Here is a 23413-nt window from a genome sequence, read left to right on the forward strand (position 1 = left end):
TATTTTCTACATAAATTATAACCATGGGATAATTCAATGTCACTTTCAATATTTGCTAAATGAAATACAGTGATATTGTGGAAATCATATTGGGTTCTGTTGATGTAACAAGACAGGTTCTAGAGGGTACACAGTGTCATGACTGTCCTGTGAGGATCCAAATAGGTCAGATCACGTGTGCAATGAATGAGTTCAACCAGACCCCCTCTCACCCGCAGAGGGGGGGGTTGAGAGAACGGTTGGGGGTTAACAATTCACACCCTGTTGTAAATCAAACGAAGAAGATTTAGGTCTCCCTCTTCAAATTCACCAAAGGAATGTGTTTCAAGAGACCTTTGTTTCAAGAGACCATTCCCTGCTGAAACTCTAACACATTCAAAAGCAACTACTGGAACAATATTTCTAACGTAGGAAGTGGGGAATGGTTAGCAGTGATCTATAGAACCCTAATATCAGGCACAGCCAATCAGAATGATCCCGCAGGTGAAGAAGCTGGATGTGGAGGTCTTGGGCTGGCGTGGTTACATGTGGTCTGCGGTTGTGAAGCCAGTTGGATGTACTGACAAATTCTGTAAAACAAAGTTGGAGGCAGTTTATGACAGAGAAATGAACATTCAATTCTCTGGAAACAGCTGTGGTGGACATTCCTGCAGTCAGCATGCCAAGTGCATGCTCCCTCAAAACTTGACACATCTGTGGCATTGTGTTGTGTGTCAAAACTGCACCTGTGTAATGATCATGCTGATTAATCAGCTTCTTGATATGCCACACCTGTCATGTGGATGGATTATATTGGCAAAGGAGAAAGGCTCGCTAACAGGAATGTAGAGAAATAATATTTTTGTGCGTATGGAAAATGTAGGGGATTTTTTATTTTAGGTCATGAAACATGGGACATGTGTGATACCATTCCATTAATTCCATTCCAGCCATTACAACGAGCCCATCCTCATACAGCTCCTCCCACCAGCCTCCTCTGCTTTGGAGTCAAATCTTAGGAGCACCCCCTAACATAATTGCAAGAGGCTGAACATACAGTATACAATCTACGGAGGAACCTTTGACTGAAAAGCAATAACAGTTTTCACTGACTCAGCCCAACTGTTCTCCTCAAAAAAAATTGTAACTATACGTATTTTTGTTACTATACAGCACCGAATGACAATAAATTGGACCTGGAATGTTGTCTATCAATCAGCTTTCAAAAAGTATAGCTTACATTCATTATAAATATTCCTGGATGATATTTCTGCCTATTGTATCTATGTGTTTACAATTCTATATTTCCAAGAAGCATTACAATATCCTAATGATGTTTGTTTGTGTATGTAGGGCAGATAACTGACTACTTGTATTCCACATTTTAGCCATATCAGAGCATACGATATATATATATTTTTTAATTTTACCTCTATTTAACCAGGCAAGTCAGTTAAGAACATATTCTTATTTTCAATGACGGCCTGGGAACAGTGGGTTAACTGCCTGTTCAGGGGCAGAACGACAGATTTGTACCTTGTCAGCTCGGGGGTTTGAACTCGCAACCTTCTGGTAACTAGTCCAACGCTCTAACCACTAGGCTACGCTGCCACATAAGCTCCATAAGCTTATGTGGCCCACTCCCCCTCCAGCCAGGCATTGTTCTGCGTTTAGGGACTGTGTCTCAATGTCTATAAATTGACTCACTATGCAGTAAAATAAACAAATCACAACCATCCATTACATAAATGGGAGACATTAGAGATGTGAAAAAAACATGGTTGTGTATTGTTCTACCTCCGGTAGGAGCATCTCCAAAACTAAAGCACTTTTTGAAGACTGGCCACTAAGCCTATCTTGTTACATATAAATACAAAAGCAAAACAAGAAAAGGTCCATCTTCGTGTGTTACGTTCCCCAGTTTCTGTGTTGTGGTTTGCATGTATGTGTTTCAGGAAAATGGCTTCCTGGAATCCCCCAAGCAGCTGATTGGTCGACTCCATGGCAAATTGGATCTGACCCCGCCCTCTCGTCACAGGACGCAGCTGTCTTCAATTACCAACTCCTTCTCCAGCTATATAAGCCAGTGCTCTGTTGCTCAGAAGACAGATTGCTGAGAGATGAGGGTGATATCCTGTGTTGGTTGTGAGAAGAGAGATGATTAGTGTGTCCTGTGTTGGTTGAGTGAGAAAGCTGATTGGTTGTGTCTGTTGCGTGTCAATAGGATGCAGTTGTTTGATTACTGAAATGGTTTTTGTTATTCTGTTCCCAGGGGGGAAGGGGAAGGCACCTTGGGAGTGCTTAGGCAAGAGGCCTGCGGGCATACATAGACCCGTAGTATATACTCTGTCTATGCACACTAGGTAAGACCTGAGCTGACCATCCCCTGTATTTTGGTTAGTGCACCAGGTGGTGCTAGTTAAGTAAGTAGAGGGTAGGCAGGTGAGAGGGCTTTGACATTTTACTTTCTTAGCTTTGGTTCCCTTCAGCCACTTTTCCCCAACATTACCGCGTGATGGAATAAATTCCTAGTAAAAGGTAAATTCTCTGCCTTTTGTCATCCTCACTCGCACCTACATTCCAATACCTCTTTCACTCCATGGGGAGTTGAGTTGTAGCAGGGTGTTGCGTTCCCTCTACCTAGAGGCGTATGCAACATGTTACATAATCCTATGCCAGTTTGCATGATGAAAATATTATCAAATCACATATCCTATGCTATTAATGTGAAGATATAGTTAGCTATGTTTTTCTATTTTACTACTGAAAAGTGGTTATAATACATAGATGTACACTAAATTAATGTTTTGTTATAATAGACCTGGTTACATTTATTACAGCATCAGAGGACTCAATCATCGACAGGTAATTGAACCCTCGCAGAACCCAGAAACCTCACAGAACTACAATATGACTAAGTCATCTTCCATTTACAAGTTGTACATTTCTCTCCCTGACATTATAGGAGAAATACTTAATTTAATAGAGGAGTGGATGATAACATTCTACACAGTCACCAGAACACACTGTATAATCCACCAAACACTGTAAAAACACGGCCATCAAATTCCTCATTGTCTATTGAAACAGGCCATGTACCTACAAGGCCATGCTGTATGAAATAGTTAAGGGAAAGTGAGGAGGGAGGGGTGGATGTGTGTTGGGTAATCTGCATGTCTCAATGAGAACATACACTACCGTTCAAAAATTTGGGGTCACTTCGAGATGTCCTTGTTTTTGAAAGAAACGCAAATGTTTTGTCCATTAAAATAACATTTAGCAAAAATACAGTGTAGACATTGTTAATGTTGTAAATTACTGTTGTAGCTGGAAAAGGCAGATCTTTTATGGAATATCTACATAGGCGTACAGAGGCCCATTATCGTCAACCATCACTCCTGTGTTCCAATTGCACGTTGTGTTAACTAATCCAAGTTTATCATTTTAAAAGGCTAATTGATCATTAGAAACCCCTTTTGCAATCATGTTAGTACAGATGAAAACTGTTCTGATTAAAGAAGAGAAAAAATTGCCGCCTTTAGACTAGTTGAGTATCTGGAGAATCAGCATTTGGGGTTCGATTACAGGCTCAAAATGACCAGAAACAAAGGACTTTCTTCTTAAACTTGTTAGCCTTCATTTCTCACACCAAGAATAGACTATTTCATGCAACAAATTGCCAAGAAAATTAAGATCTCATACAAAGCTGTATACTATTCCCTTCACAGAACAGCGCAAACTGGCCCTAACCAGAATAGAAAGAGGAGTGGGAGGCCCTGGTGCACAACTGAGCAAGAGGACAAGTACATTAGTGTCTAGTTTGAGAAACAGACTCCTCACAAGTCCTCAACGGGCAGCTTCATTAAATGAATTAATAAAACACCAGTCTCAACGTCAACAGTGAAGAGGCGACTCCAGGATGTTGGCCTTCTAGGCAATGTTGCAAAGTATAAGCCATATCTCAGACTGGCCAATAAAAAGAAAGATTAAGATGGGCAAAAGAGCAGACACTGGACAGAGGAACTCTGCCTAGAAGGGCAGCATCCTGGAGTCGCCTTTATTGTACATACACCTCATAACTAACAGCATACACAAATCGGTCAATGAGGTCATTACTACATTGGGCCAGTAACCGAAAGGTTGCTCGATCAAATCCCCGAGCTGACGAGGTAACAATCTGTCGTTCTGCCCCTGAGGAAGGCAGTTAACCCACTGTTCTCCGGACGCCAAAGGCTTGGATGTGGATGAAGGCAGCCCCCTGCACCTCTCTGATTCAGAGGGGTTGCAGTAAATGCGGAAGACACATTTAATTTGAATGCATGCAGTTATACAACATATCCCCCTTTCCCTTACATTCAACTTAATCTCATTGACCCATAGACATGAGTCTCTCATGGGCTAATCCTTTATTATTCTAAATCGCCACCTTTAGCTAATAGCATTGTTAACTATTATAAAACTACAAACACCCAAACAAATACTGCTCACCAGCAGAGATTTCAAAGGTTCAGGGGCCTATTATTGGTCAAGTAGATATAGGACCAAGCACCATATATGTACAGTATCTCAGGCTGCAGAGTGCCCTTTTAATGGCACACGCAGCCCCTGGAAATGGAGACTCATGATGTTTGAGAAGGTTTCATAACAACTACAATGAAAATGTTGACCTTTGAATGGACACCATTGACTGGACCGAAGTACCTTCAGATCAGATGTTCTGAAGGCTGTTTGTTGTTGTTTCCCCTTTCTTTGTTTTCATGGCTTTCATGGCATGTTTAACCACACACCAAGCTTCGCTTGCTCCAGATGTTCCAGGAAGAACTCATGTTTAACCACACACCAAGCTTCGCTTGCTCCAGATGTTCCAGGAAGAACTCATGTTTAACCACACACCAAGCTTCGCTTGCTCCAGATGTTCCAGGAAGAACTCATGTTTAACCACACACCAAGCTTCGCTTGCTCCAGATGTTCCAGGAAGAACTCATGTTTAACCACACACCAAGCCAGATGTTCGCATGTTTGCTCCAGATGTTCTAGGAAGAACTCATGTTTAACCACACACCAAGCTTCGCTTGCTCCAGATGTTCCAGGAAGAACTCATGTTTAACCACACACCAAGCTTCGCTTGCTCCAGATGTTCTAGGAAGAACTCATGTTTAACCACACACCAAGCTTCGAACTCATGTTTAACCACACACCAAGCTTCGCTTGCTCCAGATGTTCCAGGAAGAACTCATGTTTAACCACACACCAAGCTTCGCTTGCTCCAGATGTTCTAGGAAGAACTCATGTTTAACCACACACCAAGCTTCGCTTGCTCCAGATGTTCCAGGAAGAACTCATGTTTAACCACACACCAAGCAGATGTTCAGGAAGAACTCATGTTTGCTCCAGATGTTCTAGGAAGAACTCATGTTTAACCACACACCAAGCTTCGCTTGCTCCAGATGTTCCAGGAAGAACTCATGTTTAACCACACACCAAGCTTCGCTTGCTCCAGATGTTCCAGGAAGAACTCATGTTTAACCACACACCAAGCTTCGCTTGCTCCAGATGTTCCAGGAAGAACTCATGTTTAACCACACACCAAGCTTCGCTTGCTCCAGATGTTCCAGGAAGAACTCATGTTTAACCACACACCAAGCTTCGCTTGCTCCAGATGTTCCAGGAAGAACTCATGTTTAACCACACACCAAGCTTCGCTTGCTCCAGATGTTCCAGGAAGAACTCATGTTTAACCACACACCAAGCTTCGCTTGCTCCAGATGTTCTAGGAAGAACTCATGTTTAACCACACACCAAGCCAGGAAGCTCATGCTCCAGATGTTCCAGGAAGAACTCATGTTTAACCACACACCCAGGAAGAACTCATGTTTAACCACACACCAAGCTTTGCTCCAGATGTTCTAGGAAGAACTCATGTTTAACCACACACCAAGCTTCGCTTGCTCCAGATGTTCCAGGAAGAACTCATGTTTAACCACACACCAAGCTTCGCTTGCTCCAGATGTTCCAGGAAGAACTCATGTTTAACCACACACCAAGCTTCGCTTGCTCCAGATGTTCCAGGAAGAACTCATGTTTAACCACACACCAAGCTTCGCTTGCTCCAGATGTTCCAGGAAGAACTCATGTTTAACCACACACCAAGCTTCGCTTGCTCCAGATGTTCCAGGAAGAACTCATGTTTAACCACACACCAAGCTTCGCTTGCTCCAGATGTTCCAGGAAGAACTCATGTTTAACCACACACCAAGCTTCGCTTGCTCCAGATGTTCCAGGAAGAACTCATGTTTAACCACACACCAAGCTTCGCTTGCTCCAGATGTTCCAGGAAGAACTCATGCTTGGCCTTTCCCTGACACCTTTAGTGTTGTTTGTAACCCAGAAAAGATACAATCAGAATCCCATCTTGTCTATAAAAAGCAACTTCACAAAAAAATGCAACTTTATAAGTCACAGTACCAGTCATACTTCCTTTCCAGGAAAATGTAGTGAGGGTATGATTTTGTTTTTTCTCTACAACAGGCAGTCTGGAATTATGTTTTATTAAACATTTGTATTTGTTTATTTTGTGGTGTGTCTTAATTTGTCTGGACCCCAGGAAGAGTAGCTGTTAATGGGGATCCAGCTAATGGGGATCCATAATAAACACAAAATATGGTCCCAATTAAAGTAACTGTCCAGTGTTTCCATATTTCTATGAATAATGATCTATAATTAATTACAACATGAGTGAAATAGTTTTCCTTAAAAAAAAAGGTAATTAAGTTTGTTGAAAAGCATATTTTCTATGTTGGAATGGTGTGAGCGTACACAAACAACCGAATTGTTGGGAGTAAAAATAGATTCATGAGAGTAGACCACTGATTGACCAGTTTATCCTCCTCAGGAGGACGACATGATCCTCTATGAGGAAATAGCAAGCATTTTTTAACGCTCTGCCTGAAGTGTTTTTTCTCCTATGTAAGCTTTAGCCACAAATATGAGTATAGCATGAGATAAAAACATTATTTGGGTATGAGTTAACAGAATATACACTTTTAAAAGTTACTTTAACAATATATCATGCATCACTATGAGTTGACATGGTAATTACATATGAAGGTACAGTGAAAGCCCAACATAACAATGTTTCCCTGCATTTCCATTGTACCTTTATAAATAGTTTTAGTGACACGATGTAATTGGAAGGACCAGCAATCTTGTTGCTATCAAAATGTTGGATATTTACTAGAAATCACTTTCAATTTAGACCACAATGTGTCTTGTGTCATATTGTGTCCAGCATCTCTTGTTCTGCAGCTCCTAGCTATAAATAAAAGAGAGGTTCTCTGTTGTAGTCTGTGCTTCTGCTTCTTAAGTGATCTCGGAGGACACCATGCTGTGTTTCCAGCCTCCCGTATTTGGGGAGAGTCTGTGGGGACGGGGGCGGGTGACGGGAGAGGTTCCGGGAGGGGGGAGCTCCTTGAGCAGCTCTGTGGAGCATGAGGAAAGGAAAGGCACTTTGGGGCCCTCACTCTTAAAAGCACTGTCTCTGAATAATGTAGAGAGCTGGGAGGAAGAGAGGAGGAGAGTATAGAACTGCCTCTTCCAGCTTTCTTCTGAATTAAACACTGAAATGACATTCATCTACAGTGGGGGAGAAATCAGGGACGGAACAAAGTGGATGAGTGAAGGAGAGACCGAAAGAAAAGGCAAGAAATCAGGGACGGAACAAAGCGGATGAGTGAAGGAGAGACCGAAAGAAAAGGCAAGAAATCAGGGACGGAACAAAGTGGATGAGTGAAGGAGAGACCGAAAGAAAAGGCAAGAAATCAGGGACGGAACAAAGCGGATGAGTGAAGGAGAGACCGAAAGAAAAGGCAAGAAATCAGGGACGGAACAAAGCGGATGAGTGAAGGAGAGACCGAAAGAAAAGGCAAGAAATCAGGGACGGAACAAAGCGGATGAGTGAAGGAGACCGAAAGAAAAGGCAAGAAATCAGGGACGGAACAAAGTGGATGAGTGAAGGAGAGACCGAAAGAAAAGGCAAGAAATCAGGGACGGAACAAAGCGGATGAGTGAAGGAGAGACCGAAAGGAAAGGCAAGAAATCAGGGACGGAACAAAGCGGATGAGTGAAGGAGAGACCGAAAGAAAAGGCAAGAAATCAGGGACGGAACAAAGCGGATGAGTGAAGGAGAGACCGAAAGAAAAGGCAAGAAATCAGGGACGGAACTAAGCGGATGAGTGAAGGAGAGACCGAAAGAAAAGGCAAGAAATCAGGGACGGAACAAAGTGGATGAGTGAAGGAGAGACCGAAAGAAAAGGCAAGAAATCAGGGACGGAACTAAGTGGATGAGTGAAGGAGACCGAAAGGAAAGGCAAGAAATTAGGGACGGAACTAAGCGGATGAGTGAAGGAGAGACCGAAAGGAAAGGGGAAAATATCCGATACTGTACATTCATTTAATGTGTACAAATATGAACATATTAACAGTCACGTAATGCAATAACCACCATCGTAAACAAGACACAACACATTTATGTAAATGTTGGTTTGCTGAAGAGCTTTCATATTGTCAACACATTGTCTTAGAACGTAATTATAAAACTATAATTTTCTTCATCAGTAGGACACTGTAGGTGTGTAACACAAAAGCTGGTCGTTTCAATGTATAAAATCCACAGGAAATCTCTCAGACCAATATCTGGATAAAAGGGTTTAAATCAAATTAAAATTCCACCTACATCGAATGCCAGCTCCATAAAGATAATAATGGAGGAAAGTGGGGTACGATTTCACTAAATAAAGAAGGGAAAAGTATAGTCGGAAGAACACCTGACTCAATATGAACAGGAGCAGAAGCAATCCTCTTAACAGACTGTTTCAATTTCTGCTGGCTCCAATATCTTCCCACCCTACAACAATACTGTACCTGTGGGACCAGTATCTCTCTCATCCCCTCTGGTCTTTGGCATTCTGCAGAGTAACAGCCTGGTGAGGGTCCAGAATCAACTGCAAAAGCTAACAGTCAGCAGCTGGACCTTAGTCTACTGTATCTTATTGGAGTGTCAGGGCAGGAGAGGATCCTATCAATCAATCAAGGGCCAGTCCAATAGTGCTGATCCTACCCATGAGCACCCCATCTGACTCAGCTGTCTAGCTCAGGCTTTGTCTGACTCGAGCTCCAAATAGGATCTATGCTGGCTTGATGAGCGCCACGCAATTGGCCATCGACTGGATGGCTGTTAAGTCTATGAAGCTTGGTTCCAGGGACATTGATTCCTGAATGGTGTGACTCATGAATCACTCTGGCAGAGTTGGACATTTTCACAAAGTTGACTCTTCGCCTCTTCCATGCTGATGAAGAAGAACCCCTCCCCTCTATTGCTCTCTCTCCCTGCCCCCTCTCCCCTCTATTGCTCTCTCTCCCTGCCCCCTCCCCTCTATTGGTCTCTCTCCCTGCCCCCTCTCCCCTCTATTGCTCTCTCTCCCTGCCCCCTCCCCTCTATTGCTCTCTCTCCCTGCCCCCTCCCCTCTATTGCTCTCTCTCCCTGCCCCCTCCCCTCTATTGCTCTCTCTCCCTGCCCCCTCCCCTCTATTGCTCTCTCTCCCTGCCCCCTCCCCTCTATTGGTCTCTCTCACTGCCCCCATCCCCTCTATTGGTCTCTCTCCCTGCCCCCTCCCCTCTATTGCTCTCTCTCCCTACCCCCCCTCTATTGGTCTCTGTCCCTGCCCCCTCCCCTCTATTGCTCTCTCTCCCTGCCCCCTCCCCTCTATTGCTCTCTCTCCTGCCCCCTCCCCTCTATTGGTCTCTCTCCCTGCCCCCTCCCCTCTATTGGTCTCTCTCCCTGCCCCCTCCCCTCTATTGGTCTCTCTCACTGCCCCCTCCCTCTATTGGTCTCTCTCCCTGCCCCCTCCCCTCTATTGGTCTCTCTCCCTGCCCCCTCCCCTCTATTGGTCTCTCTCCCTGCCCCCTCCCCTCTATTGGTCTCTCTCACTGCCCCCTCCCCTCTATTGGTCTCTCTCCCTGCCCCCTCCCCTCTATTGGTCTCTCTCCCTGCCCCCTCCCCTCTATTGGTCTCTCTCCCTGCCCCCTCCCCTCTATTGGTCTCTCTCCCTGCCCCCTCCCCTCTATTGGTCTCTCTCACTGCCCCCTCCCCTCTATTGATCTCTCCCCCAGCCCCCTCCCCTCTATTGGTCTCTCTCACTGCCCCCTCCCCTCTATTGGTCTCTCTCCCTGCCCCCTTCCCTCTATTGCTCTCTCTCCCTGCCCCCCTCCCTCTATTGCTCTCTCTCCCTGCCCCCTTCCCTCTATTGCTCTCTCTCCCTACCCCCTCCCTCTATTGCTCTCTCTCCCCTGCCCCCCTCCCGGTATTGCTCTCTCTCCCTGCCCCCTTCCCTCTATTGCTCTCTCTCCCTGCCCCCTCCCTCTATTGCTCTCTCTCCCTGCCCCCTTCCCTCTATTACTCTCTCTCCCTGCCCCCTTCCCTCTATTACTCTCTCTCCCTGCCCCCTTCCCTCTATTACTCTCTCTCCCTGCCCCCTTCCCTCTATTGCTCTCTCTCCCTGCCCCCTTCCCTCTATTGCTCTCTCTCCCTGCCCCCTTCCCTCTATTACTCTCTCTCCCTGCCCCCTTCCCTCTATTACTCTCTCTCCCTGCCCCCTTCCCTCTATTACTCTCTCTCCCTGCCCCCTTCCCTCTATTACTCTCTCTCCCTGCCCCCTTCCCTCTATTACTCTCTCTCCCTGCCCCCTTCCCTCTATTACTCTCTCTCCCTGCCCCCTTCCCTCTATTGCTCTCTCTCCCTGCCCCCTTCCCTCTATTGCTCTCTCTCCCTGCCCCCTTCCCTCTATTACTCTCTCTCCCTGCCCCCTTCCCTCTATTACTCTCTCTCCCTGCCCCCTTCCCTCTATTACTCTCTCTCCCTGCCCCCTTCCCTCTATTACTCTCTCTCCCTGCCCCCTTCCCTCTATTACTCGCTCTCCCTGCCCCCTTCCCTCTATTACTCTCTCTCCCTGCCCCCTTCCCTCTATTACTCTCTCTCCCTGCCCCCTTCCCTCTATTCCTCTCTCTCCCTGCTCCCCTTCCCTCTATTGGTCTCTCTCCCTGCCCCCTCCCCTCTATTGGTCTCTCTCCCTGCCCCCTCCCCTCTATTGGTCTCTCTCCCTGCCCCCTCCCCTCTATTGGTCTCTCTCACTGCCCCCTCCCTCTATTGGTCTCTCTCCCTGCCCCCTCCCCTCTATTGGTCTCTCTCCCTGCCCCCTCCCCTCTATTGGTCTCTCTCCCTGCCCCCTCCCCTCTATTGGTCTCTCTCCCTGCCCCCTCCCCTCTATTGGTCTCTCTCACTGCCCCCTCCCCTCTATTGATCTCTCCCCCAGCCCCTCCCCTCTATTGGTCTCTCTCACTGCCCCCTCCCCTCTATTGGTCTCTCTCCCTGCCCCCTTCCCTCTATTGCTCTCTCTCCCTGCCCCCCTCCCTCTATTGCTCTCTCTCCCTACCCCCTCCCTCTATTGCTCTCTCTCCCTGCCCCCTCCCGGTATTGCTCTCTCTCCCTGCCCCCTTCCCTCTATTGCTCTCTCTCCCTGCCCCCTCCCTCTATTGCTCTCTCTCCCTGCCCCCTTCCCTCTATTACTCTCTCTCCCTGCCCCCCTTCCCTCTATTACTCTCTCTCCCTGCCCCCTTCCCTCTATTACTCTCTCTCCCTGCCCCCTTCCCTCTATTACTCTCTCTCCCTACCCCCCTCCCTCTATTGCTCTCTCTCCCTGCCCCCCTCCCGGTATTGCTCTCTCTCCCTGCCCCCTTCCCTCTATTGCTCTCTCTCCCTGCCCCCTCCCTCTATTGCTCTCTCTCCCTGCCCCCTTCCCTCTATTACTCTCTCTCCCTGCCCCCTTCCCTCTATTACTCTCTCTCCCTGCCCCCTTCCCTCTATTACTCTCTCTCCCTGCCCCCTTCCCTCTATTACTCTCTCTCCCTGCCCCCTTCCCTCTATTACTCTCTCTCCCTGCCCCCTTCCCTCTATTACTCTCTCTCCCTGCCCCCTTCCCTCTATTACTCTCTCTCCCTGCCCCCTTCCCTCTATTACTCTCTCTCCCTGCCCCCCTTCCCTCTATTACTCTCTCTCCCTGCCCCCCTTCCCTCTATTACTCTCTCTCCCTGCCCCCCTTCCCTCTATTGCTCTCTCCCTGCCCCCTTCCCTCTATTGCTCTCTCTCCCTGCCCCCTTCCCTCTATTGCTCTCTCTCCCTGCCCTCCTTCCCTCTATTGCTCTCTCTCCCCTGCCCCCTTCCCTCTATTGCTCTCTCTCCCTGCCCCCTTCCCTCTATTGCTCTCTCTCCCTGCCCCCTCCCCAATATTTATCTTACTCCCTACTCCCCCTCCCTCTATTGCTCTCTCTCCCTGCCCTCCTTCCCTCTATTGCTCTCTCTCCCTGCCCCCTTCCCTCTATTGCTCTCTCCCCTGCCCCCTTCCCTCTATTGCTCTCTCTCCCTGCCCCCTTCCCTCTATTGCTCTCTCTCCCTGCCCCCTTCCCTCTATTGCTCTCTCTCCCTGCCCCCCTCCCCAATATTTATCTTACTCCCTGCTCCCCCTCCCTCTATTGCTCTCTCTCCCCTGCCCTCCTTCCCTCTATTGCTCTCTCTCCCTGCCCCCTTCCCTCTATTGCTCTCTCTCCCTGCCCTCCTTCCCTCTATTGCTCTCTCTCCCCCTGCCCCCTTCCCTCTATTGCTCTCTCTCCCTGCCCCCCTTCCCTCTATTGCTCTCTCTCCCTGCCCTCCTTCCCTCTATTGCTCTCTCTCCCTGCCCTCCTTCCCTCTATTACTCTCTCTTTCCCTGCCCCCTTCCTTCTATTGCTCTCTTCCCTGCCCCCTTCCCTGTATTGCTCTCACTCCCTGCCCCCTTCCCTCTATTGCTCTCTCTCCTGCCCCCTTCCCTGTATTGCTCTCACTCCCTGCCCCCCTTCCCTCTATTGCTCTCTCTCCCTGCCCCCTTCCCTCTATTGCTCTCTCTCCCTGCCCCCCTTCCCTCTATTGCTCTCTCTCCCTGCCCCCTTCCCTCTATTACTCTCTCTCCCTGCCCCCTTCCCTCTATCGCTCTCTCTCCCTGCCCCTTCCCTCTATTGCTCTCTCTCCCTGCCCCCTTCCCTCTATTGCTCTCTCTCCCTGCCCCCTTCCCTCTATTGCTCTCTCTCCCTGCCCCCTTCCCTCTATTGCTCTCTCTCCCTGCCCCCTTCCCTCTATTGCTCTCTCTGCCCCTCTCTCTGCCCCCCCTGCCCCCCTGCCCCTTCCCTCTATTGCTCTCTCTCCCTGCCCCCTTCCCTCTATTGCTCTCTCTCTCCCTGCCCCCTTCCCTCTATTGCTCTCTCTCCCTGCCCCCTTCCCTCTATTGCTCTCTCTCCCTGCCCCCTTCCCTCTATTGCTCTCTCTCCCTGCCCCCTTCCCTCTATTCCTGCCCCCTCTCCCCTGCCCCCTTCCCCTCTATTGCTCTCTCTCCCTGCCCCCTTCCCTCTATTGCTCTCTCTCCCTGCCCCCTTCCCTTTATTGCTCTCTCTCCCTGCCCCCTTCCCTCTATTGCTCTCTCTCCCTGCCCCCTTCCCTCTATTGCTCTCTCTCCCTGCCCCCTTCCCTCTATTGCTCTCTCTCCCTGCCCCCTTCCCTTTATTGCTCTCTCTCCCTGCCCCCTTCCCTTTATTGCTCTCTCTCCCTGCCCCCTTCCCTTTATTGCTCTCTCTCCCTGCCCCCTTCCCTTTATTGCTCTCTCTCCCTGCCCCCTTCCCTTTATTGCTCTCTCTCCCTGCCCCCTTCCCTTTATTGCTCTCTCTCCCTGCCCCCTTCCCTCTATTGCTCTCTCTCCCTGCCCCCTTCCCTCTATTGCTCTCTCTCCCTGCCCCCTCCCTCTATTGCTCTCTCTCTCCCTGCCCCCTTCCCTCTATTGCTCTCTCTCCCTGCCCCCCTCCCTCTATTGCTCTCTCTCCCTCCCTCTATTGCTCTCTCTCCCTGCCCCCTTCCCTCTATTGCTCTCTCTCCCTGCCCCCTTCCCTCTATTACTCTCTCTCCCTGCCCCCCTTCCCTCTATTACTCTCTCTCCCTGCCCCCTTCCCTCTATTACTCTCTCTCCCTGCCCCCCTTCCCTCTATTACTCTCTCTCCCTGCCCCCTTCCCTCTATTGCTCTCTCTCCCTGCCCCCCCCCTCTATTTCTCTCTCCCTGCCCCCTTCCCTCTATTACTCTCTCTCCCTGCCCCCTTCCCTCTATTACTCTCTCTCCCTGCCCCCTTCCCTCTATTACTCTCTCTCCCTGCCCCCTTCCCTCTATTGCTCTCTCTCCCTGCCCCCTTCCCTCTATTGCTCTCTCTCCCTGCCCCCTTCCCTCTATTGCTCTCTCTCCCTGCCCCCTTCCCTCTATTACTCTCTCTCCCTGCCCCCTTCCCTCTATTACTCTCTCTCCCTGCCCCCTTCCCTCTATTACTCTCTCTCCCTGCCCCCTTCCCTCTATTACTCTCTCTCCCTGCCCCCTTCCCTCTATTACTCTCTCTCCCTGCCCCCTTCCCTCTATTACTCTCTCTCCCTGCCCCCTTCCCTCTATTACTCTCTCTCCCTGCCCCCTTCCCTCTATTACTCTCTCTCCCTGCCCCCCCTTCCCTCTATTACTCTCTCTCCCTGCCCCCTTCCCTCTATTACTCTCTCTCCCTGCCCCCCTTCCCTCTATTACTCTCTCTCCCTGCCCCCTTCCCTCTATTGCTCTCTCTCCCTGCCCCCTTCCCTCTATTGCTCTCTCTCCCTGCCCCCTTCCCTCTATTGCTCTCTCTCCCTGCCCCCTTCCCTCTATTGCTCTCTCTCCCTGCCCCCTTCCCTCTATTGCTCTCTCTCCCTGCCCCCTTCCCTCTATTGCTCTCTCTCCCTGCCCTCCTTCCCCTATTGCTCTCTCTCTCCCTGCCCCCTTCCCTCTATTGCTCTCCCCCTGCCCCCTTCCCTCTATTGCTCTCTCTCTCCCTGCTCTCTCTCCCCCCCTTCCCTCTATTGCTCTCTCTCCCTGCCCCCCTTCCCTCTATTGCTCTCTCTCCCTGCCCCCTCCCCTTATTTATCTTACTCCCTGCTCCCCCTCCCTCTATTGCTCTCTCTCCCCCTGCCCCCTTCCCTCTATTGCTCTCTCTCCCTGCCCCCTTCCCTCTATTGCTCTCTCTCCCTGCCCTCCTTCCCTCTATTGCTCTCTCTCCCTGCCCCCCTTCCCTCTATTGCTCTCTCTCCCTGCCCCCTTCCCTCTATTGCTCTCTCTCCCTGCCCTCCTTCCCTCTATTGCTCTCTCTCCCTGCCCTCCTTCCCTCTATTGCTCTCTCTCCCTGCCCCCTTCCTTCCTCTCTATTGCTATTGCTCTCTCTCCCTGCCCCCTTCCCTCTATTGCTCTCTCTCCCTGCCCCCTTCCCTCTATTGCTCTCTCTCCCTGCCCCCTTCCCTCTATTGCTCTCTCTCCCTGCCCCCTTCCCTCTATTGCTCTCTCTCCCTGCCCCCTTCCCTCTATTGCTCTCTCTCCCTGCCCCCTTCCCTCTATTGCTCTCTCTCCCTGCCCCCTTCCCTCTATTGCTCTCTCTCCCTGCCCCCTTCCCTCTATTGCTCTCTCTCCCTGCCCCCTTCCCTCTATTGCTCTCTCTCCCTGCCCCCCTTCCCTCTATTGCTCTCTCTCCCTGCCCCCCTTCCCTCTATTGCTCTCTCTCCCTGCCCCCTTCCCTCTATTGCTCTCTCTCCCTGCCCCCTTCCCTCTATTGCTCTCTCTCCCTGCCCCTTCCCTCTATTGCTCTCTCTCCCTGCCCCCTTCCCTCTATTGCTCTCTCTCCCTGCCCCCTTCCCTCCCTCTCCCTGCCCCTTCCCTCTATTGCTCTCTCTCCCTGCCCCCTTCCCTCCTCTCTCCCTGCCCCCTTCCCTCTATTGCTCTCTCTCCCTGCCCCCTTCCCTCTATTGCTCTCTCTCCCTGCCCCCTTCCCTCTATTGCTCTCTCTCCCTGCCCCCTTCCTGCCCCCTCTATTGCTCTCTCTCCCTGCCCCCTTCCCTCTATTGCTCTCTCCTCTCCCTGCTCCCCCTTCCCTCTATTGCTCTCTCTCCCTGCCCCCTTCCCTCTATTGCTCTCTCTCCCTGCCCCCTTCCCTCCCTTTATTGCTCTCTCTCCCTGCCCCCTTCCCTTTATTGCTCTCTCCTGCCCCCTTCCCTCTATTGCTCTCTCTCCCTGCCCCCTTCCCTTTATTGCTCTCTCTCCCTGCCCCCTTCCCTCTATTGCTCTCTCTCCCTGCCCCCTTCCCTCTATTGCTCTCTCTCCCTGCCCCCTTCCCTCTATTGCTCTCTCTCCCTGCCCCCTTCCCTCTATTGCTCTCTCTCCCTGCCCCCCTTCCCTCTATTGCTCTCTCTCCCCCCCCTTCCCTCTATTGCTCTCTCTCCCTGCCCCCTTCCCCTTCCTGCCCCCTTATTATTGCTCTCTCTCCCTGCCCCCTTCCCTCTATTGCTCTCTCTCCCTGCCCCCTTCCCTCTATTGCTCTCTCTCCCTGCCCCTTCCCTCTATTGCTCTCTCTCCCTGCCCCCTTCCCTCTATTGCTCTCTCTCCCTGCCCCCCTTCCCTCTATTGCTCTCTCTCCCTGCCCCCTTCCCTCTATTGCTCTCTCTCCCCCCCTTCCCTCTATTGCTCTCTCTCCCTGCCCCCTTCCCTCTATTGCTCTCTCTCCCTGCCCCCTTCCCTCAATTGCTCTCTCTCCCTGCCCCCTTCCCTCTATTGCTCTCTCTCCCTGCCCCCTTCCCTCTATTGCTCTCTCTCCCTGCCCCTTCCCTCTATTGCTCTCTCTCCCTGCCCCCTTCCTCTATTGCTCTCTCTCCCTGCCCCCTTCCCTCTATTGCTCTCTCTCCCTGCCCCCTTCCCTCTATTGCTCTCTCTCCCTGCCCCCTTCCCTCTATTGCTCTCTCTCCCTGCCCCCTTCCCTCTATTGCTCTCTCTCTGCCCCCTTCCCCTATTGCTCTCTCCCCTGCCCCTTCCCTCTATTGGTCTCTCTCCTGCCCCCTTCCCTCTATTGCTCTCCTCCCTGCCCCCTTCCCTCTATTGCTCTCTCTCCCTGCCCCCTTCCCTCTATTGCTCTCTCTCCCTGCCCCCTTCCCTCTATTGCTCTCTCTCCCTGCCCCCTTCCCTCTATTGCTCTCTCTCCCTGCCCCCTTCCCTCTATTGGTCTCTCTCCCTGCCCCCTTCCCTCTATTGCTCTCTCTCCCTGCCCCCTTCCCTCTATTGCTCTCTCTCCCTGCCCCCTTCCCTCTATTCCTCTCTCCCTGCACCCCTTCCCTCTATTGCTCTCTCTCCCTGCCCCCTTCCCTCTATTGCTCTCTCTCCCTGCCCCCTTCCCTCTATTGCTCTCTCTCCCTGCCCCCTTCCCTCTTATTCCCTCCCCCTTCCCTATATTCTCTCTCCCTGCCCCCTTCCCTCTATTGCTCTCTCTCCCTGCCCCCTTCCCTCTATTGCTCTCTCTCCCTGCCCCCCTTCCCTCTATTGCTCTCTCTCCCTGCCCCCTTCCCTCTATTGCTCTCTCTCCCTGCCCCCTTCCCTCTATTACTCTCTCTCCCTGCCCCCTTCCCTCTATTACTCTCTCTCCCTGCCCCCTTCCCTCTATTACTCTCTCTCCCTGCCCCTTCCCTCTATTACTCTCTCTCCCTGCCCCCTTCCCCTCTATTACTCTATTCTCTCCTGCCCCCTTCCCCTATTACTCTCTCTCCCTGCCCCCTTCCCTCTATTGCTCTCTCTCCCTGCCCCCTTCCCTCTATTGCTCTCTCTCCCTGCCCCCCTTCCCTCTATTACTCTCTCTCCCTGCCCCCTTCCCTCTATTGCTCTCTCTCCCTGCCCCCTTCCCTCTATTGCTCTCTCTCCCTGCCCCCTTCCCTCTATTGCTCTCTCTCCCTGCCCCCTTCCCTCTATTGCTCTCTCTCCCTGCCCCCTTCCCTCTATTGCTCTTCTCCCTGCCCCCTCCCTCTATTGCTCTCTCCCTGCCCCCTTCCCTCTATTGCTCTCTCTCCCTGCCCCCTTCCCTCTATTGCTCTCTCTCCCTGCCCCCTTCCCTCTATTGCTCTCTCTCCCTGCCCCCTTCCCTCTATTGCTCTCTCTCCCTCCCCCCCTTCCCTCTATTGCTCTCTCTCTCCCTCCCCCCTCCCTTCCCTCTATTGCTCTCTCTCTCTGCCCCCTCCCTGCCCCCTTCCCTCTATTGCTCTCTCTCCCTCTCTCCCTGCACCCCTTCCCCTATTGCTCTCCCTGCCCCCTTCCCTCTATTGCTCTCTCTCCCTGCCCCCTTCCCTCTATTGCTCTCTCTCCTGCCCCCCTCCCCAATATTTATCTTACTCCCTACTCCCCTTCCCTCTATTGCTCTCTCTCCCTGCCCCCTTCCCTCTATTGCTCTCTCTCTCCCTGCCCCCTTCCCTCTATTGCTCTCTCTCCCTGCCCCCTTCCCTCTATTGCTCTCTCTCCCTGCCCCTTCCCCTATTGCTCTCTCTCCCTGCCCCCTTCCCTCTATTGCTCTCTCTCCCTGCCCCCTTCCCTCTATTGCTCTCTCTCCCTGCCCCCCTCCCCAATATTTATCTCCCTGCCTCCCCTATTGCTCTCTCTCCCTGCCCTCCTTCCCTCTATTGCTCTCTCTCCCTGCCCCCTTCCCTCTATTGCTCTCTCTCCTGCCCCCTTCCCTCTATTGCTCTCTCTCCCTGCCCCCTTCCCTCTCTCTCCCTGCCCCCTTCCCTCTATTTCTCTCTCCCTGCCCCCTTCCCTCTATTGCTCTCTCTCCCTGCCCCCTTCCCTCTATTGCTCTCTCTCCCTGCCCCCTCCCCTATTGCTCCCTCTTGCCCCCTTCCCTCTATTGCTCTCTCCCTCTCCCTCTCCCCCTGCCCCCTCCCCTCTATTGCTCTCTCTCCCTGCCCCCTTCCCTCTATTGCTCTCTCTCCCTGCCCCCTTCCCTTTATTGCTCTCTCCCTTCCCTCTATTGCTCTCTCTCCCTGCCCCCCTTCCCTCTATTGCTCTCTCTCCCTGCCCCCTTCCCTCTATTACTCTCTCTCCCTGCCCCCTTCCCTCTATTGCTCTCTCTCCCTGCCCCCTTCCCTCTATTGCTCTCTCTCCCTGCCCCCTTCCCTCTATTGCTCTCTCTCCCTGCCCCCTTCCCTCTATTGCTCTCTCTCCCTGCCCCCTTCCCTCTATTGCTCTCTCTCCCTGCCCCCTTCCCTCTATTGCTCTCTCTCCCTGCCCCCTTCCCTCTATTGCTCTCTCTCCCTGCCCCCTTCCCTCTATTGCTCTCTCTCCCTGCCCCCTTCCCTCTATTGCTCTCCCTGCCCCCTTCCCTCTATTACTCTCCTCTCCCTGCCCCCTTCCCTATTTATCTCTCTCCCTCCCTGCCCCCTCCCTCTATTGCTCTCTCTCCCTGCCCCCTCCCTCTATTGCTCTCTCTCCCTGCCCCCCTTCCCCTATTGCTCTCTCTCCCTGCCCCCTTCCCTCTATTGCTCTCTCTCCCTGCCCCCTTCCCTCTATTGCTCTCTCTCCCTGCCCCCTTCCCTCTATTGCTCTCTCTCCCTGCCCCCTTCCCTCTATTGCTCTCTCTCTCCCTGCCCCCCTCCCCAATATTTATCTTACTCCCTTCCCTCTATTGCTCTCTCTCCCTGCTATTGCTCCTCTCCCTGCCCCCTTCCCTCTATTGCTCTCTCTCCCTGCCCCCTTCCCTCTATTGCTCTCTCTCCCTGCCCCCTTCCCTCTATTGCTCTCTCTCCCTGCCCCCTTCCCTCTATTGCTCTCTCTCCCTGCCCCCTTCCCTCTATTGCTCTCTCTCCCTGCCCCCTCCCCAATATTTATCTTACTCCCTGCTCCCCCTCCCTCTATTGCTCTCTCTCCCCCTGCCCTCCTTCCCTCTATTGCTCTCTCTCCCTGCCCCCTTCCCTCTATTGCTCTCTCTCCCTGCCCTCCTTCCCTCTATTGCTCTCTCTCCCTGCCCCCTTCCCTCTATTGCTCTCTCTCCCTGCCCCCTTCCCTCTATTGCTCTCTCTCCCTGCCCCCTTCCCTCTATTGCTCTCTCTCCCTGCCCCCTCCTTCCCTCTATTACTCTCTCTCCCTGCCCCCTTTCCTTCTATTGCTCTCTTCTCCCTGCCCCCTTCCCTGTATTGCTATCTTACTCCCTGCCCCCTTCCCTCTATTGCTCTCTCTCCCTGCCCCCTTCCCTCTATTGCTCTCTCTCCCTGCCCCCTTCCCTCTATTGCTCTCTCTCCCTGCCCCCTTCCCTCTATTGCTCTCTCTCCCTGCCCCCTTCCCTCTATTGCTCTCTCTCCCTGCCCCCTTCCCTCTATTGCTCTCTCTCCCTGCCCCCTTCCCTCTATTGCTCTCTCTCCCTGCCCCCTTCCCCCTCTCCTGCCCCCTTCCCTCTATTGCTCTCTCCCCCTCCCCCCTGCCCCTTCCCTCTATTGCTCTCTCTCCCTGCCCCCTTCCCTCTATTGCTCTCTCTCCCTGCCCCCTTCCCTCTATTGCTCTCTCTCCCTGCCCCCTTCCCTCTATTGCTCTCTCTCCCTGCCCCCTTCCCTCTATTGCTCTCTCTCCCTGCCCCCTTCCCTCCTCTCTCCCTGCCCCCTTCCCTCTATTGCTCTCTCTCCCTGCCCCCTTCCCTCTATTGCTCTCCCTCTTCCCCCTCCCCCCTTCCCTCTATTGCTCTCTCTCCCTGCCCCCTTCCCTCTATTGCTCTCTCTCCCTGCCCCCTTCCCTCTATTGCTCTCTCTCCCTGCCCCCTTCCCTCTATTGCTCTCTCTCCCTGCCCCCTTCCCTCTATTGCTCTCTCTCCCTGCCCCCTTCCCCCCTCCTCCCCTGCCCCCTTCCCTCTATTGCTCTCTCTCCCTGCCCCCTTCCCCTATTGCTCTCTCTTGCCCCCTTCTCTATTGCTCTCTCTCCCTGCCCCCTTCCCTCTATTGCTCTCTCTCCCTGCCCCCTTCCCTCTATTGCTCTCTCTCCCTGCCCCCTTCCCTCTATTGCTCTCTCTCCCTGCCCCCTTCCCTCTATTGCTCTCTCTCCCTGCCCCCTTCCCTCTATTGCTCTCTCCCTGCCCCCTTCCCTTTATTGCTCTCTCTCCTGCCCCCTTCCCTTTATTGCTCCTCTCCCTGCCCCCTTCCCTCTATTGCTCTCTCTCCTGCCCCCTTCCCTGCTCTCTCTCTCCCTGCCCCCTTCCCTCTATTGCTGCTCTCTCTCCCTGCCCCCTTCCCTCTATTGCTCTCTCCCTGCCCCCTTCCCTCTATTGCTCTCTCTCCCTGCCCCCTTCCCTCTATTGCTCTCTCTCCCTGCCCCCTTCCCTCTATTGCTCTCTCTCTCCCTGCCCCCTCCCTGCTCTCTCCCCTTCCCTTCCCTCTATTGCTCTCTCTCCCTGCCCCCTTCCCTCTATTGCTCTCTCTCCCTGCCCCCTTCCCTCTATTGCTCTCTCTCCTGCCCCTTCCCTCTATTGCTCTCTCTCCCTGCCCCCTTCCCTCTATTGCTCTCTCTCCCTGCCCCCTTCCCTCTATTGCTCTCTCTCCCTGCCCCCTTCCCTCTATTGCTCTCTCTCCCTGCCCCCCTTCCCTCTATTGCTCTCTCTCCCTCCCCCTTCCCTCTATTGCTCTCTCTCCTGCCCCCTTCCCTCTATTGCTCTCTCTCCCTGCCCCCTTCCCTCTATTGCTCTCTCTCCCTGCCCCCCCCTTCCCTCTATTGCTCTCTCTCCTGCCCCCTTCCCTCTATTGCTCTCTCTCCCTGCCCCCTTCCCTCTATTGCTCTCTCTCCCTGCCCCCCTTCCCCCCCTTCCCTTCCCTCTATTGCTCTCTCTCCCTGCCCCCTTCCCTCTATTGCTCTCTCTCCCTGCCCCCTTCCCTCTATTGCTCTCTCTCCCTGCCCCCTTCCCTCTATTGCTCTCTCTCCCTGCCCCCTTCCCTCTATTGCTCTCTCTCCCTGCCCCCTTCCCTCTATTGCTCTCTCTCCCTGCCCCCTTCCCTCTATTGCTCTCTCTCCCTGCCCCCCTTCCCCTCTATTTCTCTCTCTCTCCCTGCCCCCTTCCCTCTATTGCTCTCTCTCCCTGCCCCCTTCCCTCTATTGCTCTCTCTCCCTGCCCCCTTCCCTCTATTGCTCTCTCTCCCTGCCCCCTTCCCTCTATTGTCTCTCTCCTGCCCCCTTCCCTCTATTGCTCTCTCTCCCTGCCCCCTTCCCTCTATTGCTCTCTCTCCCTGCCCCCTTCCCTCTATTGCTCTCTCTCCCTGCCCCCTTCCCTCTATTGCTCTCTCCCTCCCTCTATTGCCCCTGCCCCCTTCCCTCTATTGCTCTCTCTCCCTGCCCCCTCTCCCTCTATTGCTCTCTCTCCCTGCCCCCCTTCCCTCTATTGCTCTCTCTCCCTGCCCCCCTCCCAATATTTGTCTTACTCCCTGCCCCCTTCCCTATATTGCTCTCTCTCCCTGCCCCCTTCCCTCTATTACTCTCTCTCCCTGCCCCCTTCCCTCTATTGCTCTCTCTCCCTGCCCCCTTCCCTCTATTGCTCTCTCTCCCTGCCCCCTTCCCTCTATTGCTCTCTCTCCCTGCCCCCCTTCCCTCTATTGCTCTCTCCCCCTGCCCCCCCCCCTATTACTCTCTCTCCCTGCCCCCTTCCCTCTATTGCTCTCTCTCCCTGCCCCCTTCCCCCCTTCCCTCTATTTGCTCTCTCCTCCCTCCCCCCTTCCCTCTCCTGCCCCCTCCCCTCTATTACTCTCTCTCCCTGCCCCCTTCCCTCTATTGCTCTCTCTCCCTGCCCCCTTCCCTCTATTGCTCTCTCTCCCTGCCCCCTTCCCTCTATTACTCTCTCTCCCTGCCCCCTTCCCTCTATTGCTCTCTCTCCCTGCCCCCTTCCCTCTATTGCTCTCTCTCCCTGCCCCCTTCCCTCCCTCCCTGCCCCCTTCCCTCTATTGCTCTCTCTCCCTGCCCCTTCCCTCTATTGCTCTCTCTCCCTGCCCCCTTCCCTCTATTGCTCTCTCTCCCTGCCCCCTTCCCTCTATTGCTCTCTCTCCCTGCCCCCTTCCCTCTATTGCTCTCTCTCCCTGCCCCCTTCCCTCTATTGCTCTCTCTCCCTGCCCCCTTCCCTCTATTGCTCTCTCCCTGCCCCCTTCCCTCTATTGCTCTCTCTCCCTGCCCTCCCTTCCCTCTATTGCTCTCTCTCCCTGCCCCCTTCCCTCTATTGCTCTCTCTCCCTGCCCCCTTCCCTCTATTGCTCTCTCTCCCTGCCCCCTTCCCTCTATTGCTCCTCTCCCTGCACCCCTTCCCTCTATTGCTCTCTCTCCCTGCCCCCTTCCCTCTATTGCTCTCTCTCCCTGCCCCCTTCCCTCTATTGCTCTCTCTCCCTGCCCCCTCCCCAATATTTATCTCCTACTTCCTCTATTGCTCTCTCTCCCCCTGCCCCCTTCCCTCTATTGCTCTCTCTCCCTGCCCCCTTCCCTCTATT

This window comes from Oncorhynchus gorbuscha, linkage group LG02 (genome assembly GCF_021184085.1).
Source record: "Oncorhynchus gorbuscha isolate QuinsamMale2020 ecotype Even-year linkage group LG02, OgorEven_v1.0, whole genome shotgun sequence".
Taxonomy (NCBI): Eukaryota; Metazoa; Chordata; class Actinopteri; order Salmoniformes; family Salmonidae; genus Oncorhynchus; species Oncorhynchus gorbuscha.